An 18,809-nucleotide genomic window follows, 5' to 3' on the forward strand; every position below is an offset into this window, starting at 1 on the left:
TCCAAGTCCCATCCTATTGTGTGACATGTTTCCTTCGCCTGCTCGCCCCAAAGGCTTAGTGTCAGTGTTAACACTTCAAACACTCAATATCTTCACAAAACACAAAGGACACAACTGCTTGCCATCCACATCATTTCTTCCAGGAACAGAGATATGGATCCTTCTCAAAGGTCACTGCCAGCTGAAGTTTCAATGATTAAGCAAAGCTTTGTTGTTTGACTTTTTTCCTGTAGCAAAATCTACTTTTAGGTGCAAATTGAGTAGTTTGCTCAATATTCTGAAATAAAATTGAATCATATTTTATATGTCAACATTAAATTGTAATGGGTGGTCATTTCTGTTTGATAACAATTTTATAATTTAAAGGTGGATAATCAAAATCAAATGAGGAAAAAAAAAAGCATTCTGTCAGATAAAAGAACCCATCATCATCTGTGCAGAGATGGCCTTTTTCAAACCATAATGCATATCTGAATAAATAGTATTATTGCTGCTTGCCAAGTAGAATAATACCGCAACAATGATTCAAACAGTAATAATGTATAAATATGCAGAGGGCAGTTTGAGTGGGTGACTATAGCACACCTACATATTTGCTTAGGTTCATTTTTTTTCTAATAAGGCTGATAGCTTTCTCAGGAACTTTCCTTGTCCTGCTACTCATGAGTGCTGTGCCTGCAAGCATTTCAGAAAGCTACACTCACAGTGAAGCTACTTCAACAGCATGCTCCTGAATCAGTCAAAAGACAGCATTGTTACTAAACAACTGAGTCCACCGTCTACTCTGTTACACATTTATGGAATCATGCGCCAGAACACAGACAATGTTGTTGGCTAATCTCACAAGACAAGCAGGCACGGGTGATTCAAGAATCAATCTGGTTAGCTTCCTGTTTTTAGTCTGCTGCTGTTATACTCTGGGTGTAACTCAAAGGCATCTCCAGTTTCCTGGGAATGTGTTTCTGCTCCTAAGGTGGTGATAAAACACCTTATTTTATGGGTCGGTGATTACTCACCGTACCCTGATGTCTGCACTGATACCAATCTTAGCAAACACAAAAGTAGAGAACTCTCCATATTTACAGTACACTTCAGTTTTGAATTTCTTTCCTATTTTCCTCTACCACCAGACATATAAAAAATAAAGAAAAATCCTCAAAAGTGTGGTGGATAAATATATAATTGTTTGTTCAAGTGTGTTTTGCACAGTATGAGACCTTCCGATTGCTGCACCAAGTAGAATGCACTGCAGGTAGTCTCTTGAGGGAAGGTCTCATTTTCTGCCTCCTGCCGTGAAATATTCAGTCCGGCCTGAAATAATATGGGACTCGTTTCAAGGCTTAGCACTTTTCAAATATGCTGGCAATAATGGACAGGGCATCAAATGAAGCACAGCCTCTCATAGCAAGGGGAGCAGAGGTTTTGAATCCACAGCCAGGGTTTCACATAATACCATTCACGGTTGAAGTGCTGTCTACATAGACTACAGTACAGTGTAGTGATTAGTTAGTTGTGGGATGAGCCTATGAATTCCTGCCAGCACCTTTACTCCAGTCATACAAGGTCTGTTTTGGAATACAGACATTACAAATTTATACCACAATATTATTTGGAAATATCGAAAATTTGGAGACTGTAGAATGTCAAATTAGATTTTCATATTTCTCTCCTGCTTTTTGCATATCATCATAATCTGAATTTCATTCAGCCTTAAAAAGAAAAGTGAGGAAAATCAAGGGTGCACCATAAATGCACAGAGATGGAGTGCAGAAGAATGTTATAGGGGGGCTTTGGTGAAAGGATTCAAGGATTTAACAATCCCACATCCTCTCAGCCTGTCCTTCATCTCTAATAATCAAGCTTGGCCGCAGAATATCCCTCTGGATGGGAAAAAAACATGTTGCCTGTCCGCCTCTCACTCATCTTTAGACTGCCAGTCTTGGGTCTTCCTCTTGAAGTCTTCTGTCACATTTATGGCTTCAAACACTAAGCACAGCCTTTTTTTAACTGACTGCCATGTCTTTAAAGCTGGATATCTTTTTTGTACTACATTAGCATGAGATGAAGGGCAGTGCGTCTGATGCAAAGGAAGCCCTGAGAAGGCTGGACCACAGACACTATGAACTTGTTTGTTGCTGTACACCAAAGGCCACTGAAACAAGCTTAACAGTTTCAGCTCAGGTGAAGTGTATAATGTAAGTCCATAGTATTTTTTGCACATTCATTTGCAATGTTACTGCACCTAAAGACAAAACCAATGCTTGAATTTCATACATATATGACTCAAGTCACACAAATCTACCTCTATCTACCTCAAATGTAGACAGGTTTTACAAAAGGTTGTGTGTGCATGTAGGTCCACTTTTGATCACCTGTAACCAAACAATATTAAAAAAAAAACAAAAAAAACAGCACACTGTATGGACCTGGGTTCTGGGAAAACTACGGTTTGTTAGCGTGTTGAGGTATCACAGACTGCTCTCTTTCTGCTTGTCATTTGCAAGAAAGGAGGACACCCAACTGCACACAGACATCAGATGTAAACTCCTCCAAGCCTCTGGACAAACCTCAGTGACATCTCAGCATACATGCTCAGTTATCTGTAATTAATTGATCTAGCAATGCTGATCAATTTAAAACTTTTGCCATCATTAGCATGACAAACTAGTAGGTTAGAGCAGTTATTTTAACAATACACCTTAGGATATGTGTAGGGAACGTGTGTATGTATTATATTAGCAATATCTATCTATCTATCGATCGATCGATCTATACTACACAGTAAGGAACAAACAAATATCCTGTATATACTAATATTTTTTTCGATAGGTATTAACCTATATACTGAAAAATTCAAGCAACAAATTGTTTTTCCTTCTAACTTCTTTTAAAAAAGTATACAACTCTTAAAACCTAAAAGATTACATTTAATGAGTAACTCAATACTTTCTAAAAAAAAAAAAAAAAAAAGTCCGGGGTTTGAAAACTTGCAGAAGTGTGGGTGCATGTCTTGCATGCCCGGAAGGCTGCCGTGTTTGAGAGCTGCACAGTGAGGAAGCGGCTCCTGAAGCCGGAGCGTCCACTGAGCGGCGCCGCAGCCCACAACTTCCACATCCAGTCGCCGTTTCCTCCCCACTCACAACACGCTGCAGGCCAATCCGCTCATTCACTCTGTGTTGGGTTACAGTGACAAGGCCCCTGTCTGAACCACGACTTTTAGAAAGATAATATTACAGGTAGGTGCAAGCCACGGACCGTGTCACTATCGATAGACAAATTAAGCATTGAAAAACAAGACCGTGACCCAGAAATTCTCGCTTTAATCGGGTCACCGTGCTCGTTTTCAGCAGTGAGTGATAATGGCACCTCTCACTGTCCTTAGCATTTGAAGTCCCCTTACCACAACCTGTAGCGTTTGGGGCAGTGAAAATTGTCCAGCTGGACGCCTTGTATTTCCCCCTATTGGTGCCTTTGTATGTGTTTTGAGCCATGTACACCTGCCTGCTGATAGCTTTCAACGTTTTTTTTCAATCTAGTTGAAGGTCAAATTACCCCTCTAATGAGCTGCGGTGAGGATTTGTATCTGCCCACCAACAGTATAAGCAAGGATGTAGATAAATGTGTATGGACTCAATTCACTGCTAAATCTAATGCAAGTCAAATGAAAGTGTGGGGCCATTTAAAGAAACAAGAATGGACTAATTTTCTGAAAAATGTAATTACTTTTTTTGTTTATATTGGTGGATGTTTTCCTTATCAGCCTCACTACATGGTGGGCACGGTTTATCTTTTAAAAAACTAAGCTGCAAAATTGACTGCATCATTCTAACCTTTCTTGTTAACTGTGCCATATGCTGGAGGACTATACTGATTTAGTGAAAAGATGCAGTAAAACAAGGGTAAATCTCTTACACTTGCTGGGGTTTCTTTATGTTGCACATGGGGAACAGCCGGAACAGTCAAAGTAGGCTTGTTGGATGTCGAGAGAAATGCTGAGATGTAAGCTGAAATTTCTCTGAAATAGCCCAAACACAAAGTCTTTTTGCTCCTACAGGGTTTTGTTCAGGGTTCCACTGAGAAAGCCCAATGCAAAGTGGGCCTACAGCCAACTGGGATGGATTGTAGGGTGGAACCTAAACAGATGGGAAATAGTATAAAGGTGAATACAAGGTCAATCTGAGCTTCAGTGATAAAGCTGTGGGCACTGCTCATAGCAGTGTTTTAAAAGTTGACTTAAGAAAACAGATTGTGTGGTCAGAATAAACTCTTAAGACCATATTGGACCATTTTTTCCCGGGCTTCTTTTGTCTAGATTGCCACAGGCGGAAGCAGCAGACACCAAATGGTCAAAAAATTGTTATCATTATGTTTGTCTGGAAATCAGCAGAGTGGGGGTGTTGATTTCCAGCGAGTGGGTTTTCCTTTGTCCCTTTTTGTTCTAACCCAGATTTTCATGTTTAACAGGCTCACAGCTGATCCATCTCCCAGTGCACAATTGAGACAGTGGAGGTTAAAACACTCTGAACGCATGGGACCATATTGCAGGTAATTAATATGTTAGCTCAATGATGAACTTGGTCAATACATCTACCACCACACTTACTTGTAACTGGAGTAGCTCATGTGGGATGCTGCAGAGAGCGCAGACTGAGAGTACATTTGTCCATTAGTAAACACTTCATAGTGTGTGTTGTGATTGGGGAGGTAGCGGGGCTCCTCTCTGTCCAGTTGCAGTCATTTTCGCCCGTCACCTCCTCATCGCTGTAAAAACACTTGCTGTGGTTTGGTAGATTAACAGAGAGCCCCCTAATGGAGTAATTACACCGAGCCAAACATCTATTTTTCACCTGTGCTCTGCCATTATTCTCTGTCCCCTATCCACTCCATTGGAAGTCACTTACTCTCCTTACAATGAGTTATCATTGACTGCCATTTAGACGTTCTGGAGCAATTTGTCTTACTGAGGCCACGCTGGCCTCATTGCAAAGAACAATCTTTCTCCCTCCAATATATAAAAAATTCATGGGGAAAAGGAAGAGAAAATGCCCCACAAACAGATAGTAGAGAGCGGCTAATAGATACTATAAAGGTGACAGACAAGGAAAATAATGTAGGAGATTACTAGTGCAGGAACAAGCCTGCACGATCAGTACAAAAGCTTCAGGGACTGTACCGGCGGAAAAAAAAATCCTTCACCAGACAAATGTGTTAAATGGGTAGTATGGCAGTTATTGCTGGTGGTAATTGCTGTTGTTGCAAACAAACTATAAGTCTCTATTTAAATTTAAATTCCAATTATTTTAAATTGACATTGTAATCTATTACTATTTTTTCATTTATTGTCACATTTAGTAATTATTTAGTAAATTTGATTACTGAATTTATTCAGTGTTGCTCTATTATGATATTTATTGTAAAATTTTGGATTTCAGTTGCTATAGTTCAGCTTCCATTGCTTATTCTGGTTGGTTCTCCTTTGACATGCTTTTTATTGATTGACTTTAAGGTCCTTGATTCTCCACCCCTGGTTTCTCAAGCTTCAGATCATTTGTTCTTATGTAGCACGTTATAGGAAAACCTTTTTCATCTTTTGACCTCTTTGTCATCCAGTCATAGTCTGAGTTATGAGCCAAATCAATGGGAAAGATAATATCACATTGATGTTTGAAGGTATAGAAACTTTAGATTTCTTCATTTGTAAGTGAAAATACACTCCTTTTTAGTCTTTATTACCTTCATTTGAACATAATTGTCTGTGCACAACACCTCTCATACACAATAGTATAGTTGCTGATAGATTGTCCAACTATAAATCCAGCTCTCCTGAAGGCAAACCTTCATTTTAGACTGTGCATAGTCCAACACGTATCCCTTTCAGTCTCCCCACAAAGGGTTAATGACATTCTTAACTCAGTGTTTTGTTAGATTAGTCTCTCTCACTGCTTAACACAATGACAAATAACCATTATTCTTTTTCTTGCACTGATAATCGGGACAACTTAAACATTTCTTACTAGCACAAGTGAAACCATTAATCCTCAGTGATGTTGCCGATAAGTGGTGACTTTGGAGTAATGGCCCTGTCACCTTAAAAAAAGACAGAAAATTTGAACAATTAAAAAAAAGACACCCATTATATTTTTTGCATCCCATCTATTTGTGTCATCGGGAGGGATCTGTCAGTTTAATAGACTGAATAATGGAATAAGTTTTATTGATTATAAATATAAAGGAAGATGTCCTCCAAACTGAAAATGATCAATTAAAATAAAGACAGTAAGGAGGAATGACTTGAAAAATATAACATATGGTGTTTGATAAATGTCAATTTTATTGTGATTGTGCTTTTCTGATCATTGAATAGGTTAGAGCAAAAATTGAGTCAGTGAAGATTTGTACGGAGAATTCAATAATAAATATCTAAGGTTGCTCAACCTGAACGCAGGATGTCAAAGTCACATGGTATTTATCGCAATCTTCAAATTATGTACCTTTTGTGCCATCTGTATACTTTGGGTAAACTTGTTCATGTCCTATTTCAGTTTCATGCATATTGTCGTTGAATGAAAGTAATTTTTTTCTCCCTCAGAGTTATTGTTATTGCAACAGACTTATTGCATCATAGTGCATTTTGTTGCAGTGAAACGTGTTCTGACAAGTTACGTTTACTTTCTACAGCTGAAGATGCTTGATGACTACAAAGAGTCAGTGTTAGAGAAAAAGAATTAAAGGTAAGTGTTGAACCCCATGAAAATTCTACTTGATGGGTTTGCTAGAATAGTATTGCTGTATGCATTCAGTTATGTACTGGAAAAGTGTACTATAAATATGTCTGTTTCCTCATATAACTGAGTAGAAACAGAGGAAGGCATAGATTCATTTATCCAGACCCTGATGTTATTCTCTTTATGAAAAGTATGATCCACTGGTATTACAGCTACGCTTGTTACTCTGCATTGTTGTGCCACATCCTGAACATTTGTGTCTTTTAGTTGTAGCTGCAGACAATGTAACTGAATTCCAATGTGTGTGTTGTTGCGGTACACTAATGACACTGTATGACTCACCATGCACCTTTTGAATACTTTTAACTGGAAACATGATGATAACTGTTTAAATGTGAGCTAACCATCACTGCCATCAGGAAATATTCAAAGACCTCGCATAGGCTAATTGAAATTCTCCAATTTAATCGTCTTCTCCATCATATTTTCTATTTGTCATTATGGCTGTCTCCAGCACTAATCAGTTGTTGATGTAGCTACATAGAGGTGGTACACTATAACTGGCAGGATAATAATAAACATGCATAATTGAGTTTTTGATTGATTACGATTTTAGATTATTTGCTCATTTTCCTCTAACGACTTCAGGTATCTTGACATTAAAGAAAGAGATTTATTAATCGCATTGTACATTTGGTCAGGTTATACTGTTAGCCTTATTGTCAATTTAGTAATAATAACTTTGAACACGGTGGGATTCTTTTGGACTTAATGGATTTATCATTAGACTAAGATGAAAACATGCCTACTTAATTGCTCAAGGCTGCTCAAGATGGGAAAATCTGCTCAAGTTTGAGTTTAAATCATCTTTATTCTTGTTTGTATCATCAAGCTCACCAACTAAAACAGGACACTTGCTGAGAGTCAAAGTAGAACTAATTAGCCAGTTGAATATTTCCAGAGTTAGCAGATAACTTCCTTTAAAACAGATGGTGAAGAAAAAAAGTTTTTACCACCTGATTGAACCTTAAAACAGAATTTAAAAATGGATCATCCAAACCTGAAATTGAAACATATAAGTAATTAGAGGCTACACTGAGCATCCTTTGTGTTTTTCTTGTTTTTGAACCAAGTGGCTGTGTCACTCATATAACTTGGTATAGAAATGTCAAAATATATTTGAGTGTAGGAATGTTCAGATTAGTGTTGGCACCCATCAATGCTGTGGTCCATCTGGCCAAGTGGACCTGTTTTGGGAAAACGACCTTAAATTGTCCCGGATATTGGTCATTGGTTGGAGCCCTGAATATTATCTGAATAAAACAGCATTTACCTGCTTCTTAGCTTTTACTTTAGTGATTTTTTTTAATTGTTACTGAACATACAGTATACTGGGTCATTCCACATGCCAAACTCACGATTCTTTGGCAGCAACACAGTCCCAGGCACTTGATACTTAGTATTTCTATGGCCATAGCTCTGTTTTCATCAAAGGGGTTCAGGGGCCTAACTTTCAAATCCCCCAAAGCCCATTTTGGCTACTCTTTGTTTAGCCCATTGGCATTCTGACCCCATGCTTCTCAGACTTTGAACTCAAAGCTTGCAAAAGCCGTATCGCTTCTTTAAACACATTATCAGTTGGCTAGGTTTTAAGAATATCACTAATCATCTTAAGGTTTTAGTGCAGTGTGGCAGTATCGTTAAAGCCTCGGGGCCCATTTGCTGGCATGGGCACTGTAAGAAATTTTCTGTGAAATATACGATAACTTAATGGCAGCAAGTGGTTTATGCATTTAAGATTAGAGCAGCTTAAACCTAAATCACTGCAATAATTCACTGTAAAAGTCAAATGTTTTATAAAATTCTTTACATTTACAACATCATTTTGGAATAAAAGCAGGATGGGTGCAGTTTTGTTGATAATATGACATTTGTAGCAAATGTGATATTTCTACAGTAGTATCTGTTGGGATGTGGTATGAATGCTTGTAGGATGCTCCATGTAGCATCATAGTACAGGATGCACTGTATTTATTTACTTTTAGTTCACTTATTTAGCTCTGAAAATGATTTGAGCCACCGACCTTCAAAGTACAGCAATGGACCTTAGCCCTTAACCCAACTACAAGCTCTATTGTCACTGTTTGTTTTGTTTTTCTCCATTTCATCCTCCATCTCCAAAATGAAACTCAGTGAAACCAGATTTTCAAAAACCTCTTTGCCAACATCAACAGATAACTTTACATTTTACTTAATGTGTCAACTTAAAACTTACTCCTACGCGTTGGAGAGCTTCACACGAAGTTTAATGTCAACTGTCAGTGCTGCACTTTAATAAATAATTAATGTATGACTGTCAAGAAATTGGCATGGACTGCATACCTTTTGGCAAGGGTGATACCGCATATGCATATTATACAAAGATTATGTAAGTGGAAATATGAAGTAATCAGATTTCTGTAGAACCTGGTGGTTTGCAAGACATCCACAACAAATGCGTAGCAACATTTAATCCACATCAATCAGTCGAGCTGCTTGATCTTTTTTCTTCCGTTTTTCTTCTGTTTTTTACACAGCTCCAAATTATTTTCTAAATTTGTAGTTTACTGTTTGTCTCAGTGGACGCAGTAGATGATTGTTTTTTGTCTCAGCACAAGTAATTGTTGGTACTTTTTTTAAAACAATTACAACCCATAGTAGTGTAAAAAATGTGAAAAATACATCCTACCACAAATCTTACTTATAAAATCAGTGATTTGTAAGGTTTGTCAGAATTTAGATGCTCATTATTTAAATGAACAAATGTTATTATTATATTTATATATATTTTATTTATTATATTTTTTCTACATGTGAGCATGCTCTTTGTCTAAACTAAATTATTGAAAATTGCAGTGTTTTGTTTAATTAGTAAAAATTGACCAATCAGGTACGTTCCTGAACACATTGAACACTATGAATGAACAATTGTCCATATGTCAGGTGCATCTGCTTCAGCCTATTGAACACAATACATAACTGCAGTGCAGCATGTAATAGCTGTTAATGTTACTAATGATGGATGCATGATACAAACTCATAGCAAAGTAGACTACATTTTATTAGAAAATGTCTTGTAATCACAGAGGCACATCTCTTTGTGCACTGTCTTGAAAATGTCTGTATATACATGATTGCATGCAAGTCTGTTTGTGCCCCTTAGCTCCTCTTAAACCTCTTCAATCTCATCAGCCCTCGTGATTAAGATTTTGCCACCTTGAATCACATTGTCTTCATCTGGAAATATTTCAGCTGCATTTCTGCCACTCTAAAGAGAGATGAAGATAAAGGAGAAGAAGGTAAAAACACACCCTGTTGTGTGAATCCTAGAGAAGGCCTTGAACCCTGCCATTCATCCCTTTCACTTCATCAGCTGAGTCTAATTGCCAGAGAGGACAGAATACCCAGGGCCCAATTGTTCCTTATCCTCTTTGGAGCCTCTGAGGCATGAAAAGCGAAAGGCCTGCTTTTGATCTTTTTTTTTTTTTGTTAGTTTTTTTTTTCTTTTTTTTCTCTGTCATCCCCTACTATCCTTTCCCTTAGAGTGAGACACTCCTTTCACACTGTGCCCCCTTCTTCATCCACGCAAAATAATTATCAAGCTCTGCTTCATCAAATAATGGTGGATATTGGAGGTCATGATGGGGAGGGCCAGAGGTCTGCAGGGGTGGCTCTAGGATATGGTGGAGCTCCCAACTCATCTTAGAGGCATGCTCCTTAGCTGTGGCTACCTTTATATACCTTGACCCCAGTTTTCGTTTGTCTGTCCTAATGAGACCCTCTCATGCGGCCAATGCAATAGAGGTCTTGCAATGGCAGGGTTGGGAGGCCAAAGTACAATGAGACACAGGGCTCTGCTCAGACAAGGGCGCATCTGTGCTATCTTATTAAGCCTTGGAAAAGAGCTCATGCGTCTCAACGTCCCATAGGCGCTGAGAGCAGATCTATTGACACCTACTTGTCCTTTGCGGTCAACACCTTTCTGTGAGGATTCAGGCACACCCAAGTTCTTGTTAGAAGTAATTCTTGGCAGAGTATTTAGCGAGGCAAAGTGCTTAACTTGGTCTGGGTGGTATAAGGATGGGGAATAAGGATGAAGAATGCAGTTTTGTAATGCTGAAAAACTCTTTGGAACTAGAGAAATGACAAGTGATGTCAAAGACCCAATTTGTCAAAAGCAAACAATCCTCATATTTAAAGAACGAAGGGCACCAAAGTCTTTCTGAATGCTTACTTCCGCACTTGATTTTTTTATAGGTTCAGAAGCATGCTGTTGGCTATTGTTAATCATCTTTTTTTTTAAAATAAAATGGTGTATTCAGAACAGCTTTTTTGTTGTTACTTTTGCTGCCTGTAGTTATATACTTGGCCATTATCCATGCTCAGAAATTTGAAGACTAAAATGCCAGTTAAAACCCCTGCTGATTTAGAAAGAAAAAGTGTAAGAAACAATGAGACTCAAGATCGCCAACCTAACTACCTATCTAACTTACTAACAAAAGCGACAGCAGGATATACTATAAGTAGAGCAAAATGACAAACAAAAACACAAGTAGGCAAACAAAAACCTTTAAGCAATCATGTTAAGCACGCCTAACATCTGAGCACTGTGTGAGAACAAAGCAGGGCTCCTGTCAGTGCATCGATCCACTCCTGAAGGCACACACATCCATGGCTCTCTGATTGCTCCCTGCCTCTCGCGCCTCTCTCCCCCGCGCCTCTAACTCTCTTCTCTGGCTCCTTTCTGAGAATGTGCTTATCGATCTGGCCTACTTCGTTGGAGTTAACTCACTGATAAAACCTGACCAAGGGCTTCCAATGGCCTGAAAGAGTTTGGAGGGCTGGTGAGAAGAAAAGATCATAAGAAAGAAACTGGTCACAATATTTACAAAAATGTTCTGTCATAAAATTAAGGTAGTCAGCTGTTAAGTTTGTTAATCTTGTCTGGCCATCTAATGACGTTTTTACTGTAGGCAGCTTTGCAGAAGGCCATAATTAGACAAGATAGTTGCTTGACTTAAAATATTAACCCTTATCTGATTTGAATCACAGTATCCTAAAGCTTTATAGATCGTAGCGTTTCTAGAGCAGCTACTAACATGCTGATTTTGAGAGTAAAACAAACCTCCATGTTAGAAATGGTTGTGGGACTTTGATGTAAAAGAATAAAGACGTCCCTTAGTGTATGGTTCATACCATACACAAATTTGATATTTGGAAGTGTTGATCATACTTTCATATACAAACCATTTAGCATTTTCTTTTGTTAACTCATTTGGTATTTATATCTCTATAAATGGTTGATAGATTTTTGGATTTTCTTTTTAAAGAATACGTCCATTTATGAGTCACTTGACTATGGCATCCCCACTCAAGTGATTTAACCCTATGTGCTCCATTTTGACATGCTGTATACTACATACTGAGTTAGAGTTGTCTAAAAAGCTTTGCGTTACTCGTCCCGACTTTCTCGTATATTTTTTGGTGGAGCTTCTGAAATGACTTGCCACAGAAAGGGCTTATGTTGTAAAATGAAAAGTATATAAATACAACTGGGATTGCAGTGATTTATAAAGTAGCCTTAGTCATTCAGTCACCTTTGAATTACAGTTGATTTAATCTCACTTACATGCATTTACTAAGTTACACTTCTTCACTCAAAGCAGCCGAAGTTGAACATTAAATCATTTCCAATATCAGCCAAGTAGAATATTATTGTTAGTCAAATACATTTATTGACAAGACTCAACTGGTTAAAGTACCAGTTGCATATATACATTTGTGGGAAATTTCATTTTGATCAATGTTTTTTTTTCTACTGTAAGACATCTGTGATAAGATTTATTATAAATGAGGAGAAATAACAACATTGTCTTGAATGCAGCAGTAAAAAATAGTAACTATTATAATGCCATTGTTGTGCAGTGTATTGTAGATCTCAAACAATCAATGGGTACTTGTGATTTTTTTTTCCAAGTAAGCATGCACAAAGATTTCAAAAATAAGCTTCTTAAAAAAAATGTGACTCATGTTTTGTGTGTCAGTATGTGTAATCGCGTCTCCAGAGTGTGATTACATTGTATGTCAGTTTGTGTATATTTTTGCAAGTGTGTTGTGCTGTCATGTTTGTAGCATTCCATGTGGGAGGGTCTGTTGATAAGTAAGCCATCTGTAGTGTTCTGCCGAACGACATGTTGTAAAGCGAGATTTGAGAGTGTGGAGAGACTTGACTTGACAAATCTTGGCACATAATGAGACAGAAGGGAGTAAAGGCAGAAGTCTGTCCAGAGATAAACAATTAGATTTGTCCCTGAGGTAAAGGCCAGGCAATGCAAGGACTCTCAGACTAACAAAATCAATATGGCTTCCAGTAAGAACACTCAGGGGGTAGAGTGATGAAGAGGTTATCATTCATTTTTTCAGATTAGGATACATACACAATAAGGAACAGTCATGCTTTAAAAATCAATATGATTACTAACGTGAAAGCTACTTGTCAGTGATGTGTACATTTGAAATTATGCATGTGCTATTCAACTATCTGTCAAATATGATTGGTCTAATGAGACATGATAACATGGATCAACAGGGATACTGAACTGAGCTATTCAAGCCAGTTTTCTTCAGCAGCCAATTGTGAGAGGATCTTAAAGGAGACAGCATTTGGGAATGATACTTTCACACCCCCAGATAAAACCGTAATGGAGCATGAGCCATAGACAGAGTGGGCAGTCCCTTTGCGTTGCATCCCCTCTCAGGCCCTGCCCAGACTTGCAGGTCTAATCTAACATCTCACCACTGTTCCCAGCAGGCCTCACAAGGGTAGCACTGCCAGGGCAAGGAGGGTTAGACTGTTGGGAGGGAGGGGGGGGAGCGTCCGTGTGCTGTTCTTGCACTGGCATTAAAGAAGACAACAAAAAAAGATGGTGAATGGTTTTGGGGTGGAAGTGGGGGTGATCACAACTTGTGTGCAACTGCTGTTAGGCAGGGAAGTCTCCTCAGAGACGCTCAGTCGCTGACCACAAAGGTGTGAGTCTGAGCCGTGGCCAGCCTGTCGCCTCATCTCCATGGAGACAGCGACGTGGCACCCCAGTGGGCTTGTCTCTGCTATGGCCTGGAGCAGCAAGAGCACTTGGGGATGTGGCCTGGCCATCACCTGGGCTCCAGGGGACCAGGAGGCACTGCTCTGATGACCTTCAACAACCTGCCAGTCTGTCATCTCGGCCTGGGGAATAACAAGAAAAAAAATCAGCGAGGGATTTGTGTAGAGGCATTGTTTACTGGGCCATTGTATATTTGCAGGAGGCTCTTTGTTCTAGCAGCAGTGAACTATAGAGAAATACTTTTCAGAACATTACCTCACTTTCCTTTGTCTGTGTTACCCTTACATGTCAAGGCAATATAGGGCATTTTAGACTATACCGTACTTTTGTACTTCACTGGCATTTTGTGATTGGTTTGTCAAATTGAAACATCTAGCTGAGAAAGTAAAGGGTAAAAAATAAATTAATATAATCAGATTGCAATATTATCATACAGATGCTTGTACTTCTGACTCATTCTTTTCTCAGCAAGTGACAATACAATACAATCACTGTTTGTTCATGCCCTTATTATTATTATTCACCACTGTAGTTTGCAACATTTTTTATGGTAAAAGAAATATGTTGGATTTAAAACATGCTGCACTTGTCTTGATTATAGACTGAAGTATAATATGTTGTTGCAGTGTAAATGTTTATGTGGTGCTCACCATTAGCTTACCAAACTAATTACATTAAGGCTAGGTTAACCTAAATTGTGACATTGTCAAAAAATCAACTCTTAATCACCATTATTCAGAAATATATGCATTTTAATGCATACTTCATTCCACTTATGCAACTGCTTTTAAGTTTTTGTTACACCAAAATATGTAAAAAATGAATTGTTTTTGGCTTATAAACAAGTGAAATAAACAACAAAAATGCAACATGCTAAATAAAGAAGCTTGCTATTGTGTCCTTTTTGAGGTGTGTGGACACCATGGTAGTAAAAAATTCAACATGATTAGGCACAAAATCAGCAGCATTAGAGTAATTCCTGTATAATGTTATAGACTATTGTTGGTATCACTTGATAAATTATTGCCAAATGGGATCTCAAATCTTCTGCATTGGAGTGTAAAAGCAGCGCCATCCAAACCATTCCCTGGAGACACTTGTGTTGCATTATCTGACAAACCAATACAGGAGATTCAGTGGAAAAATCTGTGCTTTCTTCCTTTCAGCCAAAAAGAAAGAGGATTTTGAATGGTGGGGTGATTCTTTATGCAGAGCTCAGACGCGACACCTTCCAGACGGTGAGAGATGGCGAGCCCTAATAATACAGAGCTGTACAATGGTTCTGACAGGCGAGCAATAAAGCAATCAGGGTCCCAGGCATTCCAAATCTCTTTACCGCCCACCCTCTAACAGACTGAGAGATGGGCGGCTGACCTGTGAGCTGTCAATCATGGGGGATACCTGCTGGAGCCTGATCAGGGAGAGCTGAGGGCACCAGTCCATCAGATCTGTTTTCACACTCCAGACACTAACATTGCAAGCATAACCACAGACACAAAAAGCCCCACCGCCTCACTCTTAATTAGGAGATGTGTGCAAGTGTGTGTGTTGTTTTGATGGGGGGGGTGGGGGGGGGTTGAGTTGTTTGGTTTAAATGGGTATGGGAGTGTCTTAGATATAGGGGGATAGTAAGTGGAATCCCAGTGAGACAGAGAATAACCTTTTCCCTTGATTTAGGAATCAGGCATTGATCTGTCACGCTGTTTTGTACAAGCAAGAGCTCTTTCAGCATTGCTTCTCAGTGTGTGTTGCCTCTCAGTGTGTGTATATGTGATGTGTCTGTGTATATATGTGTGTGTGATGGGTGGTGAGTTGGGAGGAGGGGGGTAAGGCTTGTTCATTAGCTGTCTGTAGCCCATTCCAGCAAATAGATCACCATAATACTGTGGTTAGTTAATGGCTTTCTGGTGTTTCCTCTAGAGTCTTCCTGTCTGAGGGCTGACTGCTAAAACTCCTCCACTGTTTTTTCCTCCTTTTTTCCAAGTGGGGAGTCTTGTGTTCTCATGCCTAACTCAGACAATTGGCTTCAGCCAGCGGCCAAGTCTGTGAGCAGTCTGGCCGCATGGACTCACATTAAAGAACTAAAAGCAACATCACAAAAAACATGCTGATCTGACGTTCTGTCTCACTGATGACTGGAATCATATTGGTTCTCCACAATAACCCAGTCTGTGACAGGAAACGTTATCAATGTTACAATAAGGAGTTCTATTTTTGTCTCGGCTCTGATATATTTTATACACAATTTATGAAATGTGTAGAGCTGCAACTAAGGATTATTTTCATTATTTTTTAATTGTATTATCTACAAAATGTGAGAAAATTGTGAAAAATGTAGGTATTATAATTTCTTAGAGCCCATGGTGACGTCTTCAAATGTCTTGTTTTGTCTGATCAACAGTTCAAAATCCAGTAAATATTCAGTTTACTGTCATGTATGACACAGAGAAACTTCACATCCTCATATTTTAGAAGCTGCAACCAGGACATTTGGCAATTTTTCTCAAAAATAGTTGCCTATTCATTTTCTGTCAATCAACTAATCTATTAATTAATAGTTACGACTCTAGAAATGTTACATTTTGAATTTTTAGATAAATACATGATACATTAAGGTGAACATAAACAGACTATGAAGATAGTCATTTTCTACAGTATTACATTCTTTGTTTTCTGTCAGACAACACACAAATACAGTAATTATCAATTTCTAAGTAGACATCACATGAAACACATCAGACAGCATCATTTGATCACCATTAAAATAGTAATCAAAAAAGATATGAGGAGTAGAGCCCAACCAGTAAATCAGCCAGAACTGTAAGTTGGCCGATATTAGTTAATTACAGATATATTGATATTGATGTATATTTCAGCCCACAAGAGAGTAGCAACAAGTTTATTTTTCAGCAATAAAATGTCCTGCCCAGTACGTTGCTTGGTTGAAAAACTGCAGTTCAGAACTTTTGTCTTCCCTTTCTGTCAGTGAGAATAATTACACAAACACTGTTGAAGTCATCGCTACAGACCCCATGACGCTTTTTACGTGACCCAGTCCCCGCCCTGGTGATACATGCGGTTGGGGTGCACTGAGGACACCCCAGTCGACAGTCGCAAACTAATCATTGCTGATCCAATCATTGCACCTTATCAAGTGTTTGTGTATTTATGGTATGAGTTGTGCAAAGAAAATTAATATCCAGTCGATATATAATTATCAGATTTTTAAAACTCAAATATAAATATTGGTATCTGCTTCAAAAATGCATTGGTCAGACTACAGTTGGAATATTGCTTGTACAGAATTACCATACGTCCTGTTAAATATGTGCTGGTAAATTTACATTGTAGCCGTAGTTTTTTGTATTCTATCAAATAAATTGTTGTTAAACTTTGTAATTTCAACAAAGTTTTCTATTGGCTAATTGCCATGAAATTTGATATGGATGTTCATAAATCAAAAAATATTAAAATCTAATTGAGAATGATCACCTAACATTTACTCTATGGTTGCCTTTCGCCAACTCTGTGAAACTATAGTGAAACTGTAACTTTTGGATTCTTCTCCAGAAGTAGGAAAAAACATTTAACAATAATGCAGTATGTCATGTTATTCACTCCATATGTTTGGTTAAGGATGGTAATTTAAAAAAAAAAAAAACAATCTGATATTGTTCAGTATTTCTGTTAAAGGCCTTTAATGGACCACATTTCCCACAAGCTTTAAACAAAGGGCTGCAAATAGTGTAGACATTTTTAGACAGCAGAGATCACAGCTAAAGAATTGAAAAACTGACTTTAGATGAGTGTGTCTGTGACTACTATGGATATGGATAAAACCATGTTACAATGATTTAAGTACCTGCAATGTTGTGCTGGTAAATTTATATTGTCGCTGTAGTTTTTTGTATTCTAATGAATAAATAGTTGTTAAACTTTGCAATTTTAACAAAGTTTTCAACCTCTAAAAGCAAATTCTTTGGATGCTAATTTTTTGTAGAATATGCAAAGTAAACTCCATGAACATGCTTTAATTTTTCAGAAAGACAGATGAAAGAAATGTGTAATGAGAGATTGCACTGAGGTACAGAAGCTAATAGAACAAAGGCTAGCCCAGATGTGATGTCATAACTTCGGGTCTCTATACTTGGCTGTTTCAGACAAGTTTAGATAAGGCAACAGCACACTACCTAATGTGAAACAGCAGAAAATCAAAGTAAACAAGTAGCTGGTGAAGAAAGTCAAGCATACAGCAAGCTAAAAAACACAGATTTTAAAATTTTAAACAGTTTAAAATTTAATAAAAACTGGATGTAAACACACCAACAGTGATGTCAGAGTGTACTGACATACCCTGCAGTACACTTACATCACTGCAGCAAAAAAAACACTGAAGGTCAGCAAAAACAGAATTTACAGCTGGTGTTAAATGGGCAGTTAGTTGATAAGCACTTGGTATGTCTTAAGCCCCTTTCACCTATGCAGTCTGTCCCTGAAATGTTCAGGAACATTTCCTGCATGCGGTCATGTGTGAATGGGAGCAGGGATCGATATTCAGGGAAATATGTACCGCCAATTTCAAACCACGAGACCTAGTGATATTTCAGGGAAAATGGCGGTACAGCTGTGTTGTGAATGAAAGCAGTAACATTGCAGGGACATGCACGTAAAGGTTTATGTCTGTCTGGTTATGCTTTTCACATGGAGCAAGCGAACCAATCACAAGACTCTGCTGATGACATATTTGAATCCGCGACTTGCTTATGGTTGCCTTGCCAATGCTTTTGTGGGTGATTTGATAACTAACAAGCAATACAGGTTCTTTTGTTTGCAAACACTCTCCTTTTTTCAAGAATGGCTGGAAATTGGACCGACTCAGAAATAAGAGAACCTCATTTATGCCGATGCAGAGCAGTTGGCATCCATAAGTGTTCCATGACCG

General features: G+C 38.3%; 1 long non-coding RNA gene across 5 annotated transcripts in view; it reads left to right on the forward strand.

Annotated features, from left to right (window-relative positions):
- Positions 1-2,827: 2,827 nt before the first annotated feature.
- Positions 2,828-18,809, forward strand: part of LOC137183001 (uncharacterized) — a 100,443-nt gene continuing 84,461 nt past the window's right edge. The window contains exons 1-3 of one of the 5 annotated variants that reach the window (XR_010928404.1): positions 2,828-3,236; positions 4,465-4,545; positions 6,679-6,731. This is a non-coding gene — a long non-coding RNA (uncharacterized lncRNA). The remainder of the gene's footprint in view (positions 3,237-4,464; positions 4,546-6,678; positions 6,732-18,809) is intronic. The other 4 variants (XR_010928406.1, XR_010928405.1, XR_010928407.1 and 1 more) reach the window with 4 other exon arrangements.

The sequence above is a fragment of the Thunnus thynnus genome, chromosome 5 (assembly GCF_963924715.1).
Source record: "Thunnus thynnus chromosome 5, fThuThy2.1, whole genome shotgun sequence".
NCBI lineage: Eukaryota > Metazoa > Chordata > Actinopteri > Scombriformes > Scombridae > Thunnus > Thunnus thynnus.